Source organism: Manis javanica, chromosome 17, assembly GCF_040802235.1.
Source record: "Manis javanica isolate MJ-LG chromosome 17, MJ_LKY, whole genome shotgun sequence".
Taxonomy (NCBI): Eukaryota; Metazoa; Chordata; class Mammalia; order Pholidota; family Manidae; genus Manis; species Manis javanica.
In genome coordinates, this window is record NC_133172.1 from 4269697 (window position 1) to 4284152 (window position 14456).

Here is a 14456-nt window from a genome sequence, read left to right on the forward strand (position 1 = left end):
TTACATGTACCCATCTTTCCGTAACATCCTCAGTAGGCATAGAAATTCTAAACATAACAGGGTTCGTAGAAAGCGGTAGGCCCGGACAGGAGCCCACCTGCCATCTCGGAGAGACTTAGATTTCACTTAACTTAGGCTGTGAGCATTTTCTGGTGCTGCAGGCCCACCTTTTCCCTGGCCCGTCAGCAAGCCACAAGCCCACCTTTTCCCTGACCCGTCCCCTCAAAAGCCCAACAAAAAACCTGGCCACAAAAAGCCCCTTAGCCTGTCAGAGACGCCTTTGGTCTGCTGGCCAGGGCAGAGAGGTCCCTCTCGGGTTCGGTGGTGAATCTGCTCGGACTGTGGCGTTCACATCCCTTCTTTTCCTTGTACCTGGTGCTGCAGCCCGGGAGGGAGGGCCGAGAGCAGGAGCTCTTTTGCAGCCCAGGAAGCAGTGGGCAGGGCAGCTGGTCCAGGGCTGAGCCCCAGATCCGAGAGCCCCCTGGGTCTCGCCCTGTTTCCCTTCCCTCCCAGAGGGTCAGTTGCAAGGGCTGGACTGCCCTCCACGGTGGGACTGCAAGGCCCCGGCCCAGGCCACCCTTCCATGAGCTCTCAAAACCCCTGGAGGCAACTTTCGAGCCCCAACCTCCCCACTGGGTGATGGGCTCGCCCTTCCCTCCCTCCCCCAGCACGCCCCTCGCCAACTTCAGTCCGGGGACCATTCTGCCAACCTCAGTCTACGCAGCCACCACTGGCCACTGACCCATTGCCATTCCCAGGAGGGTAAGATTCTGGCCTTATCAGCTTTCTCCTGGTGCCCAGAGGAAGCCGATCTGCTGCCGCCCGGCCCTTGCCCCTTTTCTCCCTTCCCTTCTTCTCTGTTCTCCACTTGAGACTGTGATACATGGGACCCCCTGTGCCCTGACTGGGGGGCGCTCCCCTCCAGCGTGCAGGAAAATCCGGGAGCCCACGGACTCCGGCTGGGGGGGCCAGCCACAGGGAGACATCCCGGGGGCCTGTGTCCCGACCTCGGCCACCGCACTCACCCCCCCACGAGGGGCAATTCTCCCTCAAAAACATCGGGAGATACCCCCTCAGCTGTCTCCTACATAATCTTTCCTAGTTGGGATTAAAGGAGACATGAAACCACAAAAAATTGCTCTTTTACTCCATTTCTGCGGGGCCCCACTACAAACTCGGTAATGGGCCATGCTGGCAGCTGAGCACACTTTGGACTTCCAGACCCTCCGAGACCTTGACAACCTCCTCCAGGGGCCTGGCCGGTGGTCGGACGCCCCCCGTGTCCGAGCACCCTTCACCCTCTGCCAGCAGCCTGCCCGTTGGCCTCCCTCTCCTCTCTTCAAGTCCTTCTTGCTGAGCAAACACCCCCAAACCTCCTCCCTCCACAGTCCTCCTTGCCAGACAAAACCCCCTTCCCCTACCCTGATGACAGTGCACCTTTGCCCCCCTGTTCCCTCCTCTGTGGGCAGTTCAACCCAGCTGATGCCCCTCAGCCTTACCATCCTCTGCGTCCCCAACAGCCTCAGCAAAGCCCAAGTCCCTCCCCACCGTCCGCTCCCCCTGAGCACCCCAGCCCCTCCTCCTTTCCGATATCCCCAGACCCGTCTGCCCCTCTTAACCCAAGCCCCTCTCCAAATCCACCCTTTCCCCCCACCAGACATGCTCTCACACTCCCGCTTCCTACCCAGCACCCCCCAGACCGCCTCTCACCCTGTCCCACCCCTCTGGGAGGTAGCCGGCACCCAAGTGTCCATTTGTGTTCACGTCTCCTTTTCAATTAATGATCTGGAATGCGTTGAAGAAAAGATGGGGTCCTTCCCAGCAAATCCCAATAAATTCAGGAAAGAGTCCCTCTGTGTTACTCAAATGTATGACCTCACCTGGGGGGACATTTACCTGATCCTCCCGTCCACCCTCACGGATGATGAGAAGGAACGCATTTGGCGTGTGGCCCAAAATCATGCTGATGAGCTGCACCACCAGCACCCTGCTGATGGCGCTCCGGCAGCTCGAGCCGTCCCCAGGGCTGAGCCCCAAACCCGGAGCGGACATGCCCTCTCGGTGACGCTGGTAAGGCAAGTCGTGATCACATGATCACTTGCCTACTGGCAGGGATGGAAAGAAATAGAAGTAAACAGGTCGACTGTGAGCACCTCAGAGAAATCACCCAGGGGGCAGACGCAAACCCAGCCCTCTTTATGGACCGCCTTTCGGGGGCGATGACCAAATACGCAAACAGCAGCCCTAACTCTCCCGAGGGTCTCATTCTCCTGCACCTCCACTTCATTTCCCAGTCTTACACAGGTATTTGTAAAAAGCTCCAAAAATTAGAAAATGTAGACCTTGCCTTTAAAGTTTTCAACAACCAGGATGAGAAACAAAAAACTCAGAAAGAAAAACAGGCTAAAGCTAAATATCAGATTCTGGCCTCCCTAGTTCGACCTCCCACTGACAAGCCTGCAAAAGGCTCCACCCCACACCCGCCTGGCAACTGTTTCTGCTGTGGCCCTGACCCCAGGCCTCCTACAAAGCCACGTCCGCACTGCGCACAGTGGGGTCACTAGAAAATGGCAGCCCTCATGGCCTTGTCTTCAGTGACCGACTGACACGGCCTGGATCCCACAGCCCCCTCCACGAGGACACCAGTGGATCCCTGGGCGACAGTGGCAGCGGCCGGAAGGCAGGTTTCCTTTCTGGTCCACACGGGGCCAGCCTCTCTGTGCTTAATGAATATTCGGGGCCTTTGCTCCCCTCCTGTATCTCAGTTGTTGGGATGAAAGGCTTAATAGAAACACCAGCCCAAACCTCCCACTTGTATTGTTCCTTGGGCCATATTACTTTCACTCACTCCCTCCTGGTAATGCCCCACTGCCCCACGCAGAAGAGACATCCTCCACAGCGTGGGGGCATCCTTACACCTTCCCTCACTTCCCTGGGGACCCTCCCTCATTCTCCTGGTCATACCCCTAAAGAGGCCTCCCCTCTGAGGTGGTTCAGCTTATTACATCACAAGTTGACCCTATTGTTTAGGACGCAAAAAACCCTTCTATGGCCTCACACCACCAATCCCTCAAAATAGCCCCGAGGGACCCTAGCTGAGCTGTCACAGTTGACTGATACCCCCTGAGCCCCAAGGGCCATCTTGGCCTCCAGCCCATCGTCAACCACCTTCTTAAGACCCAAGCCTCATCCCTACCCCCTCCCCGAACAATACTCCCATCCTTCCTGTAAAAAGAAAACCTGATGGCTCCTTCCGGTTAGTCCAAGATCTCCAAATGATTAGTGAAGCTGTTGTTAACACCCACCCAGTAGTCCCCAACCCCTACACCCTCCTCGCCCATATTCCCCCCAGTACTCAGTACTTCACTGTCCTAGACCTCAAGGATGGCTTCTCTACTAGCCCCCTCAGCCCTCATTTCCAACACCTGTTCACCTTCACCTGGACAGACCCCGTATCTCTGTTCACCCAACAACTCACACTGTCAATTCTTCCCCAGGGATTCCAGGACAGCCCCCACTTCTTCGGCCGAGCACTACGACAGGACCTCCAGCCTCGTAAACTCACCCCTAGCCGCCTCCTCTTATATACTGATGACCTCTTGCACTGCAGCCCCTCACAAAATGATTGTATATCCCACACTATCTCCCTCCGCAAATTCCTGGGAAAAAAGGGATACTGTGTCTCAGAATACAAAGCTCAACTGGTACAGAAAAAAGTCACTTATCTTGTCCTTGACCTCACCCCTACCACTCGCTGCATACCCGCCTTCCAAAAACAGGCCTACATGTGAATACCCAGACCTGGCGTGGGAGAGGAGTCCCAGCAGGAAAAAACACCTCTATAAATAATGGACGCCTAATTCAAGATCTCCTAGAGGCAGCACTTCAACCCCATAGAGCTGCTGTCAGTCATTGCAAGGCCGGCCATCAAAGACCTGAACTCACAGGATACAAATCTCGGACACATCGTTTGTGGAAATAGCGAAGCTGACAGACAGTGTAGCGAAGCAAGCAGCACCGACCTTCTCTCCATTCTCTGCCCCCTGCCCCCTCTTACGGCCTCCTACTCACCCCGAGAATTGGCTCTACTCAAAGCACAGGGGGCGCTACAAGGACACTGGTGTCCCTCCACGGAAAATCGGTCCTTCCTGAAAGCTCACAAAATGAATCCCTTTCGTCTTTCTGTGACCGGTTCCCTGCTGGATCCCTCCCTCTGCTCCGATTCCTACAGGCCCACGTATATCTTACTCCTGGTCTTAGACCTTCCTGCAAAAGGTCATCACCTGGTGCTCCATATGCCAAAGCAACGACCCTCAACCCAACCGCAGACCTCCGCCCTTCCCCACCCATCAGTTCCGGGAATCCCTTCCTGGCACTGACTGGCAAACAGAGTTTGCCCATATGCCTCCAGTAAAGAAACAAAGATACCTCCTTGTCTTGGCTGACGCCTTCTCCAGAAGGATGGAGGCCTTTTCTACATCAAATGAAAGCTCCTCCACAGCAGCACATATCCTACGCACTGAAGCCATGCCTGCTGCAGACCCCCAACCTCTATCCAACATCTGATCTACCCGTCCCTGTCTCCCCCATAACCCATGTCCGGGCACAGGGCGCCATACAGCTAGTCCCCTTAACAGCCACCTTGGGAATAATCACAGGCACTGGGACAGGGATTGGGGCCCTAGGAGTCTGTCTTTCCGAGTCCACCAGGCTGTCCAAAGAACTCGCCGAAGGACTCAAACAGGTTTCCGACCAACTGGGACGCTTACAAGATCAAGTGGACTCCCTGGCTTGCGTCGCCCTCCAACCCCGCAATGGCCTTGATCTCTGACAGCCTCCCAGGGCGGCCTGTGTGCTCTGCTCCAAGACAAGATTCGGCTGATACACCCACACCCCGGCCTCCTGGGGCTGCAGCAACACGCCTTGTGAGCAGGCTTCCCGACGCCTTGAAGGCTCCGCTAATAACCCATATCCGCCTCCCCTTCAGAGGCTCCAACCTCTCCTGCCCCCGTTAGCCTTTTTCACCTTCTTCCTTCTTTTCCTTCCCTGCTTAATTAACCGATTCCAGATATTTTTTCAGCATCAAATGGCAGCCATCTCCTGGACAACTACTCGAGAACACCTCCAAATAGCCTTCCTGCTTCCAAATATCAGAAAACCCCTTTCGTCACCCCCTCTTAGCAGGACGTAGCCAAGAGAAGAGCAGTGACCCATCTTCCTACACCCCCGCAGAGCCAGGAATGGGGGAGCCCGGACAGCGGTACTGCCAGTTTGCATGCCCACCACCATCTCAGAGGGACGTAGGTGTCATTTTGCTTAGGTCACGAGCATTTTCCAGAAGACACGTCAGCGAACCACAAACCTGCCCATTCCCTGACCTGTCGCCTCAAAAGCCCCCCCAAAAAAGCCTCTTAGCCTGTAAGGGAGGCCTGCATTCTGCTCGCGAGAACAGAGAGGTCCCTCTCAGCTAGAGCAATGAACCTGCTCGGACTGCTGAGTTTGTGGGCTTTCTATTCCTTTTAGAAAGAAGTTTATGAGCCCTTCACAAAGCGTGAATTAATGTACAAATAACTTGGTCTTTATAGTAACTTTAACTATCAGAAAAACCAAGGTTACTTGCAGAGTTCTAGAATATGGAGTGATTCCTGAAGTCTTCTTGCCTTATTTTCCTTCTTACATAAGTAAGGAGCCTTATTTCCCTGTGTAACTAATTAAGAAAATAAAATATGAGTTCCAGTTACTCCACTGATTAAGTTTATCATTAAATATGCTACTGCATGTATTAGTTTTTCACTTGTGACATAACAAATTACAACAACCTAACATCTTAATATGATCTAAACACCATCCATTTACTCAAACACGATAGACTAATAAATTGGACTCCCACCTCTGAAGGGGTTCGTTTTGATCTCCAGATCTGGAACCCTGATCTCTTTCCAGAGACCCCAGCCCAACACGCCGCCAGGTCCTGCCCTTGAACGAGGCATCCTCCATGCCCTCCCCATGCATGCCAGGTGTGTAATGAGTTATAAGAACTACATATTTGGCCATTCAAGTATATACTTCCCAGGTATATTTGGTCTTCATCCACAGGTCCTGAAAACACTTCAGAGTCTTAAAGGTGAAATGGGTGTCTTGTCATGTTAATGAGAGTGGCATTTGGACCCCCACCCAAGGGCAGGGGCTGGAGGGTGAATCAGCCAATGGCTAGTAATTTAGTCAATCATGACTGTGCAATGAAGCCCTCACAAAACTCCCTGAGAGGAGGTTATCTCTGTCTGCTCGGCTCTGCTCAAGCTGAGGATCCTGCTTCTTGGTGGGGGAGAGAGCTTCCATGCTTGGGGCACCAGACCACCTACCTCCACATGCCACCAAGCCGGGCCCCAGGCCCCACCAGCATAGAAGCTCCTTTATTCGGGACCTTGCCCCGTGTCTCCCTTCATCTGGCTGTCGGCTCGCATCCTTTATTAAACTAGTAAGTGTTAGGCTCCTGAGTTCTGTGTGCTGCTCTAGAAAATTATTCGAACCTAAGGGGGAGGTTGTGGGAGCCTCTAGTCTGTAGCTGGTAGGTCAGAAGCCCAGAGAACTGCCTGGGGCTCGCAAGGGGCATCTGGAGTGGGGTGTGGAGGGCAGTCCTGCAGGACGGAGCCCTTCACCCGGGGAATCTGGCACTGTCCCTGGGCAGACAGCATCAGAGGTGAGTTCTTGGACGCCCTGCTGATGTTCGAGAACTGCTTGGTGTCATATATGTGGCAGGCCCCCTCCCACATGCTTACATACTTTGGGACCATGTCTGGAAACCTGAATAAGGTTTTACTACTATTACTGCTGTGTATCATATTGTTGTTGTTATAGATACATGTGGGAAAAGAACAAACCATCGCTCCAGGTCTCAGTCCATTTCCAGTGTTCTCCGTGGCCCTAGGCCCCAGACTCCCCGGCCCTCAACTGCTGGGCTTCCTCCTCCCCCCGGGACCCACAAGCATTCTCCAAGCCCTAAATCCCTACCTTTTTCTCGTGGGCTTTAACCCTTCATACGTCCTGCATTTTCCCCAGCTACCTGTACCCCGACCCCATTTGGCCTCTCTGTGCCCAGGGAACCTCGCCTGAGGCCCCATCTGCCCTCTATCCGCACCCACTCCCCGCCTTCAGCCACTAGCTACAAACAACCACATGCCCCCTGTTCTTCCACTTTATCTGTTCTTTTACTCCTCACACACATCACATCTCCTGTGCCTTTTACCCACTCTTGGTCTTTAAGCACCTTTCTCATGATCTTCTGTCCCTAGGAACCCATTGGTACCACTTATCACACAGCCGCAGATCTCCACACCCTTCGTGAAGCCCCAGAGCCTCAAGCCCTGCCCTCAGGGCGCTTGGGGACTTAATCTCCTTGTGCTTTTTAACTTTGCCTTTCTCCCCCTCCCCTCTTTATCCTTCCATAGCTCCCATGCCCTCTGCACCCTCCTTCTACACCCCTTCCCCATGTCCCCCTCATTTTACCTTGCACTGTCACTCAAAGACACACACACACTACACAGAGTTGCTGTGCCTGGACCCGAAGTGGCAATGCTTAACAGCACCTTTGCGAAGTTGTGTCTTGCAAATAGCATCTTCACTGGGTGTTGCAGGGAAGTCAGGCAGAGCCGGGATGAGAAGGGCCCTCTTCTGGGCATCTAGATGTGTGATGACACCACGGTTCTTCCATACATGAACACCTTACCCAGGCACACATGCCCGTGTAGATGTGAGCAGGGCTGGGTGAGCAGGGCTGGGTGGCTGTGTGTCAGTCTGTGTACATGTGGATGCGTGTTTGTTCTGTGGCCTGCTGAGAATGAGGCTGAGTTTACTAAGGGAAGTGTAGGTGAGTATACAGTTAAGTATATGAATGTATGAGTTTGTGTGTTTGTGTAGGCACCATGCACATGTGTGTTTGCATCTGTGTGTGTCAATCAGTGTGTGTGTGTGTGTGTGTGTGTGTGTGTGTGTGTGTGTGTGTGTGTAAGTATGGGTCGCTGACCATTGTGATTTTAATCCCTGACTTTGAAACTGGGGGAGTGTTAAATACTGGTCATGAATCAAAGTGTGCACTTCTTTTTAGGAAAAGCAAAGCATTAATTGTAACTCATAGTCTGTATCTCCTCATTAATCACAAAGGAAAACTAAGGCCCTTTCCTGAAAACTCAGCTAAAATGTGAGGGTAGAGGACCCCGGGAATCAGTCAATGCTCTGGAACTGAGGAAGTGAGCTTGGCTTGCCTCAGGAGTTGAAGGCATTGGAGAAACTGTAACAATCACTGATTCTGCCTGTAAAGCCATGTTTTATTAGTGAAAAGCTCATAAAGTTATTTCAATGGATAGTGTTCTATTTATAATTCGCATCCCCACTGGGGGTGGTGAGGAAAGGTGAATATGGGAAGAAGTATACTTTGGTACAAAACTTCCAAATCATATAGACTTAAAAATCGACGGCCCTTGAGCTGTGGGCTTCTAGTCCCGAGTAACCTTACACTGACATCTCTACTCTTAAAATCCTTCCCAGAAATGTTGTCTGTTTCCATTCCTCTGCTATTAATTAAATGACGGTTCAGCTCAGTGGTCTGAAGATTAAGAAAGAACTCGCTCTGAAGTAAAAACAAAAACCTCTGGGGTGCAGAGAATCCAGGGACACCTCTGCGCCCTCACATGCTAGAGCTCAGAATTCCTTGCTCCTTCCATCAGAGATCCTGTCTAACTCCAGGGAGGAGGGAGGGAGGGAGGGAGCCCCCAGAGGAAGCCCCCCCCCAGACACTTCTACAGCGTCTTTGGAGTGAGAAGTAGAAACTTATAATTGTTTTCTGGTAATTAGCAACTGGGGAACAAGTTTCTCAGCAATATTCTCAGCTCCCAGTCCCGCCTTCTCACGGCAGCTACGGGTGAGAACATAACTGCAGCCCCGCGGGGAGGGGCGGTCACAGTCACAAACCCATATCTGGGGGTCTGGCGGCCTGCCTCCCTCCCACACGAGTGCCGACCACCACGCTGGGCCGCGTCCTGGCAGCTGGAAGGGGTCGGGTGAGTATTTTCTATTTCAGTCCGACAGGCAGACGCTGGAGGCAGGGAGGGTTATCAGGAGTCTGGGTGAGGAACACGGATTCTTCTGCGGTTGAACTTAGTCCAGGGCCAAACCACACAGGAAGGACGGGTCGACCTGAGGCTGAAGCTGATCTGGGAGAGATGGGGTCCTGCACCCACACCACCCCGAGGGCTCCCAGTGTCATTCGGTGTAATCCTCGCTGACAGTCTTGGCTGGTGTTTACTCCAAGTGGTTAATTTTTAATGGCAATCACAGCTCTAGTTTTAAATAGATCTGCACCAGGCTGTGGGCGATCGTACACTACACTTTCAGGGTTGTAAGACATGTGCTTATAACATCATCATGCTGCATTAAAGCTTGAATAAATCCACAGTTATCAAATCTTTTACAGAAGCAGTATATACACATGACAACTGCTGGAAGAGAAAGGTTTTTCTCTAACTCTGGGTGTACTAAATGATTAGCAGAGGCGTTAGGTTTTTTGACTGAAGATGTCCATGATCTGATGATGTCGGTGAGACCAGGGAAGGAGCATTTAAAGAAATGGAGATGTTTCAAAATGGATTTCAGATAGCGTTTAGACGGAAGTATCTTGTGATTCGTTCACAGGCATACAAATATTCCTCTGTCAATCACAAGCTCTGAAATTTCAGTTTATAAAACACCAAGTTTTCCCACCTTAGAGATTTCATTTTGTATGTATATCCTATGGAAATATTTCACAAAGCTTGCTTTTTCTTAAATGATGTTCATTAACACATTCACTATGCTTCTGAAATTGCTAATACTGGGTTTCTACTCACAGCAGTATGTCACGTATCGGTACCTACTATACATGAGGGCACCTTAGAAGTGTGACCGCTGTGATAGATGTCATTTCATTGGTGACATAAAAGCAGATCGGTGTTTCTGTGGCCGATCCAGTAGAAAGCTCACAGTGTATTCTTTCCATACAACCGGCCATGGATCAGATCCATACCCACTTATACTACAACCTGGGCATCTGAATTGCATTAAGATGTTTCAGACTTTATTCCAAATTGGAATTGGCCTCTGCAAGCAATAAAAATGTATGCAACAATATCAAATAAAATACTACCAGGTGTAAAATAAGGCAAAGGCATGAAAACATCTAAATAAACTCCTGGACTTTGAAGACTACATCTAAGTAGCTTTGTTAGGAGATTGTTGTGGTTAAATGCACTGCCATTCTGCGAACCCAGCCGGGTCCCAATCTCCCCATTCCCATAAAACATGTTTCAGTTTGATGACTCTTTGCCTGTCATCTGCCCCACTACTCAGTGAAAATCAAAAGGCACCACCCAGGACCAGTGCCCAGTCGGCCTCTCATGAAGTCATCAAGAATACAGGATGTATATAGTATACACACAGCCTTTAGAATCGCCAATCATACCCTGTAAAAAGCACTTTAAAAATGTGCAACAGCCAGTACTTGGACACTGTTAACACTAAAGAGGGAATATCGAACCAGTTGACATGACGTGGGTAGCTCATGCCTTATATTCCCGCACAGGACCTCTGGCTCACAAGAATTTCACTCCCTGGGAATTGACTGAATGGCCAACTGGGCTCTGGCCATAACTGTGATCATTTTGTTGCAGACCATAGTTGGATTTCTGGGGAATTTCTCTGTCCTTTATCATTACATCCTTCTTCACTTGAGCAGATGTAGGGTGAATTCCACAGATCTGATCCTCAAGCACCTGACTGTAGCCAACCTCTTAGTCATTCTCTCTAAAGGGGTCCCCCAGACGATGGCAGATTTGGGGTGGGAGCATCTCCTTAGTGATCTCGAATGTAGACTGCTTTTCTATCTTCACAGAGTGGGCAGGGATGTGGCCATTGGAACCACCTGCCTCTTGGGCATCTGCCAAATGATTATAATCAGTCCCAGGACCTCCGGGTGGGCACAGTTTAAAGTGCACACTGCCAAGTATATGGGCACCGCCAGCGTCCTTGGGTGGGTCCTGAACATGCTCCTCAATGTTATGGTTCTTCTGTATATGACCAGCAGAGGGGGCGGCCCGAACATCACCAGGAAAAGAGAGTATCGCTACTGCCACTCCGTGATCCCCGGCCACACAGCCCAGTCAGTGTACGTGGTGGTATTGGTTTTCTACAACGGCTTCTGTTTGGGAGTGATGCTCTGGGCCAGCGGCTCCCTGGTTTTCTTCCTGTTCAGACACAAGCAGCGGCTGCAATATATTCACAGCCATCATCGGCCCCCCAGGCCCTCCCCTGAGACCAGGGCTGTGCAAGGCGTCGTGGTCCTGGTGAGTTTCTTCATCTCTTTTTGGGGCCTCTCCATGCTCTTCCACATCTGCCTGGTGGTCCTCAGCAGCCCCAGCTGGTGGCTGGAGGACGCCTCCACCCTCATCACCGCGGGCTTCCCGACCGTCAGCCCCTACATCCTCATGGGCCGCGACCCCAGAGTGTCCCCGCTCTGCTTTCCTACTAGGACAGGGGCCCTATGTCACTGAAACCTAGCAGAAATGTGTACCGTGTATGTTCATCCCCATGGTTACTCATTACTCCCTGTCGGTGTATAAACACACCAGGGAACAGTCACGCGACAAGGGAGCGGCCACCGGGCCACCGAGAATGACTGACGGCTGCTCTGCAAGGCTCGGTAACATGAACGCGACTCTAACGAAATAAAACCGTTACGTTAATATTACGTTATTCGCATGTGGGAAAGTTTGCAGTGGAGTTTAGGTTCTACGCAGCCGTTAGCACAGTGGTTCCGGGTAACAACCTGAAGATTAAAAAGAAGGCACTAAAAATGTAACTTTCCATCTGATAGAACACTTTCCTGACATGAACTCCTTATGGGTCTGGAGGAAGAGTTCCTTGAACCAGGTACACCAGCCGAGATGGCCATTCAAGAGACTGAAGGAAGGCAACCTGCCACAGAAAAATGAAAAGCATTAAGTGAAACCGGAGGGTCAGTTCAGTTCCAGAGAGGACAGTCTCCGTGGGATGGGGAACAGGCGCACCTCACACCCCTAGGGAGCCTGCAGCCGTGTGAAACCAGGAGTTATAAAGGGAGATGAGTATTTTTAAACCATTTTCATGTAGCGATGTCCATTTAAACTGGTATCAGACACACGAGACCACGAAAGGAGATTTTTGCAGAGTTTAAAAAGATACGGTGTGAAACGTTGCCGATGAAAATACATTCTTGTCTGGGATAAAGTTATATGGATTTGGGACACTCTGGAAGGTAGGTTGTTGTCCATAATATGAAGGTGCCAACTGGGCGTGTGGGTACAAACAGGCTCCAAGGTGCAACCCCATGGCTGAAAGAGGAGGAACGAGGCCCTGCTGGAGCCTTCCAGATCTCTGAAGCCAGGGGCAGTGGTCATTTGGAGGGTAAGCCAGAATCCATGCTGTTGATGTGTGATTTTTTGGCCTGTGGCTATTCAAAGGAATAAAATGGATATTTCCTTTATTTTACAAATTATTTTAATATTGGTCTCTTTATATTTACATTATAAAGCTGATATGAAGACTTGATGTTTCAAATGCTAGAAACAAAGAATTTATTTTGCCTGAGATATATATATTAAATTTCCTGTAAAAAAAAAATAGAGGAACACATGTTGTAAGCACACAGTATACTTAGAAGTATTTACCACATATTAGGCATGAAACTGTGTGCTTGTGTGTGTGTATATATATAAACATATGTACACATCTATGGTTGTATTTGAATGTATATACATATGTATGTTTGTTATTCTCATGTTTATGTATCTCCATATGTGTAAATTTTAAACCAAATTGCTTTTCATCCATAAATTGGAAAATTATAAATTCAGAAATGAAAGTAATACTAGCAGCCATAATAGCAAACTGCTTTAGTAGTAGAGTCTGTATTATTTGATGTATATATAGAGAATTTAGGTCCTTCAATATTTAAAAGTGCATGGAATATATTTTCATTTTTCTGTATGAATCCTTATATTTTAGGCGTGTCTCTTGGAAAAATATCCAAATGAATATACTAAAATTTTTTTACTTAATTAGGAGTAGTCTGTAAGGAAAATACAAAGCTTGATCTATTTGGGAATAGATTCAACAACTTCTATGCCCTTCAGCATACCTGTTCAATTTTCTTATGCTTCTAAATAAATGTTACCTGTATTAACTATTTGAAAGAACTCTGTTTTACTTATTTCCTTTAGAGATTGTATAATCAACTAGTTAAATTGCATGGAATGAATTTTTCCCTTGTTAAAAAAAAATTATCATTGATACACAATCTTATGATGGTTTCATATAAACAATACTGTGATCTCAACATTCACCCATATTATCAAGTTCTCCCCACATACCCCATTGTAGTCACTGCCCATCAGCGCAGTAAGATGCTGTAGAATCACTGCTTGTCTTCTCTGTGCTGTACTGCCTTCCCTGTGACCTACCTATATTGTGACCATAAATTATAGTGCCCCTTAATCCACTTTTCCCTCCCTACTCCCTTCCCTTTGGTAACCTCTATTCCCTACTTGGGTTCTGTGAGTCTGCTGCTGTTTTTTTCCTTTAGTTTTTGCTTTGTACTTATACTCCACAGATGAGGGAAATCATTTGGTACTTGTCTTTCTCCACCTGGCTTATTTCACTGAGCATAATACCCTCTAGGTCCATCCATGTTGTTGCAAATGATAGGATCTGTTTTCTTCTTATGGCTGAATAATACTCCACTGTGTATATGTACCACATCTTCTTTATCCATTCATCTACTGATGGACACTTGGTTGCTTCCTTTTCTTGGTTATTGCAAATAGTGTTGCAATAAACATAGGGGTGCATATGTCTTTTTGAATCTGGGATCCTGTATTCTTAAGGCAAATTCCTAGGAGTGGGGTTCCTGGGTCAAATGATATTTCTATTTACAGTTTTTTGAGGAACTCCATACTGCTTTCCACAATGGTTGAAACAATTTGCAGTCCCACCAGCAGTGTAGGAGGGTTCCCCTTTCTCCACATCTTCTCTAGCATTTGTTGTTCCTTGTCTTTTGGATACTGGCCATCCTAACTGGTGTGAGGTGATATCTCATTATGGTTTTAATTTGCATTTCCCTGATAAGATCTTCTCATGTGCCTGTTGGCCATCTGAATTTCTTCTTTGGAGAAGTGTCTGCTCATAACCTCCACCCATTTTTTTAAATCGGGTTATTTGTTTTTTGGATATGGAGGCATGTGAGTTCCTTATGTATTTTGAATGTTAACCCCTTATCAGATAAATCATTTGTGACTATATTCTCCCATACTGTAGGATGCCTTTTTTGTTCTACTGATGGTGTCCTTTGCGGTACAGAAGCCTTTTAGAATGATGAAGTCCCAGTTGTTCAT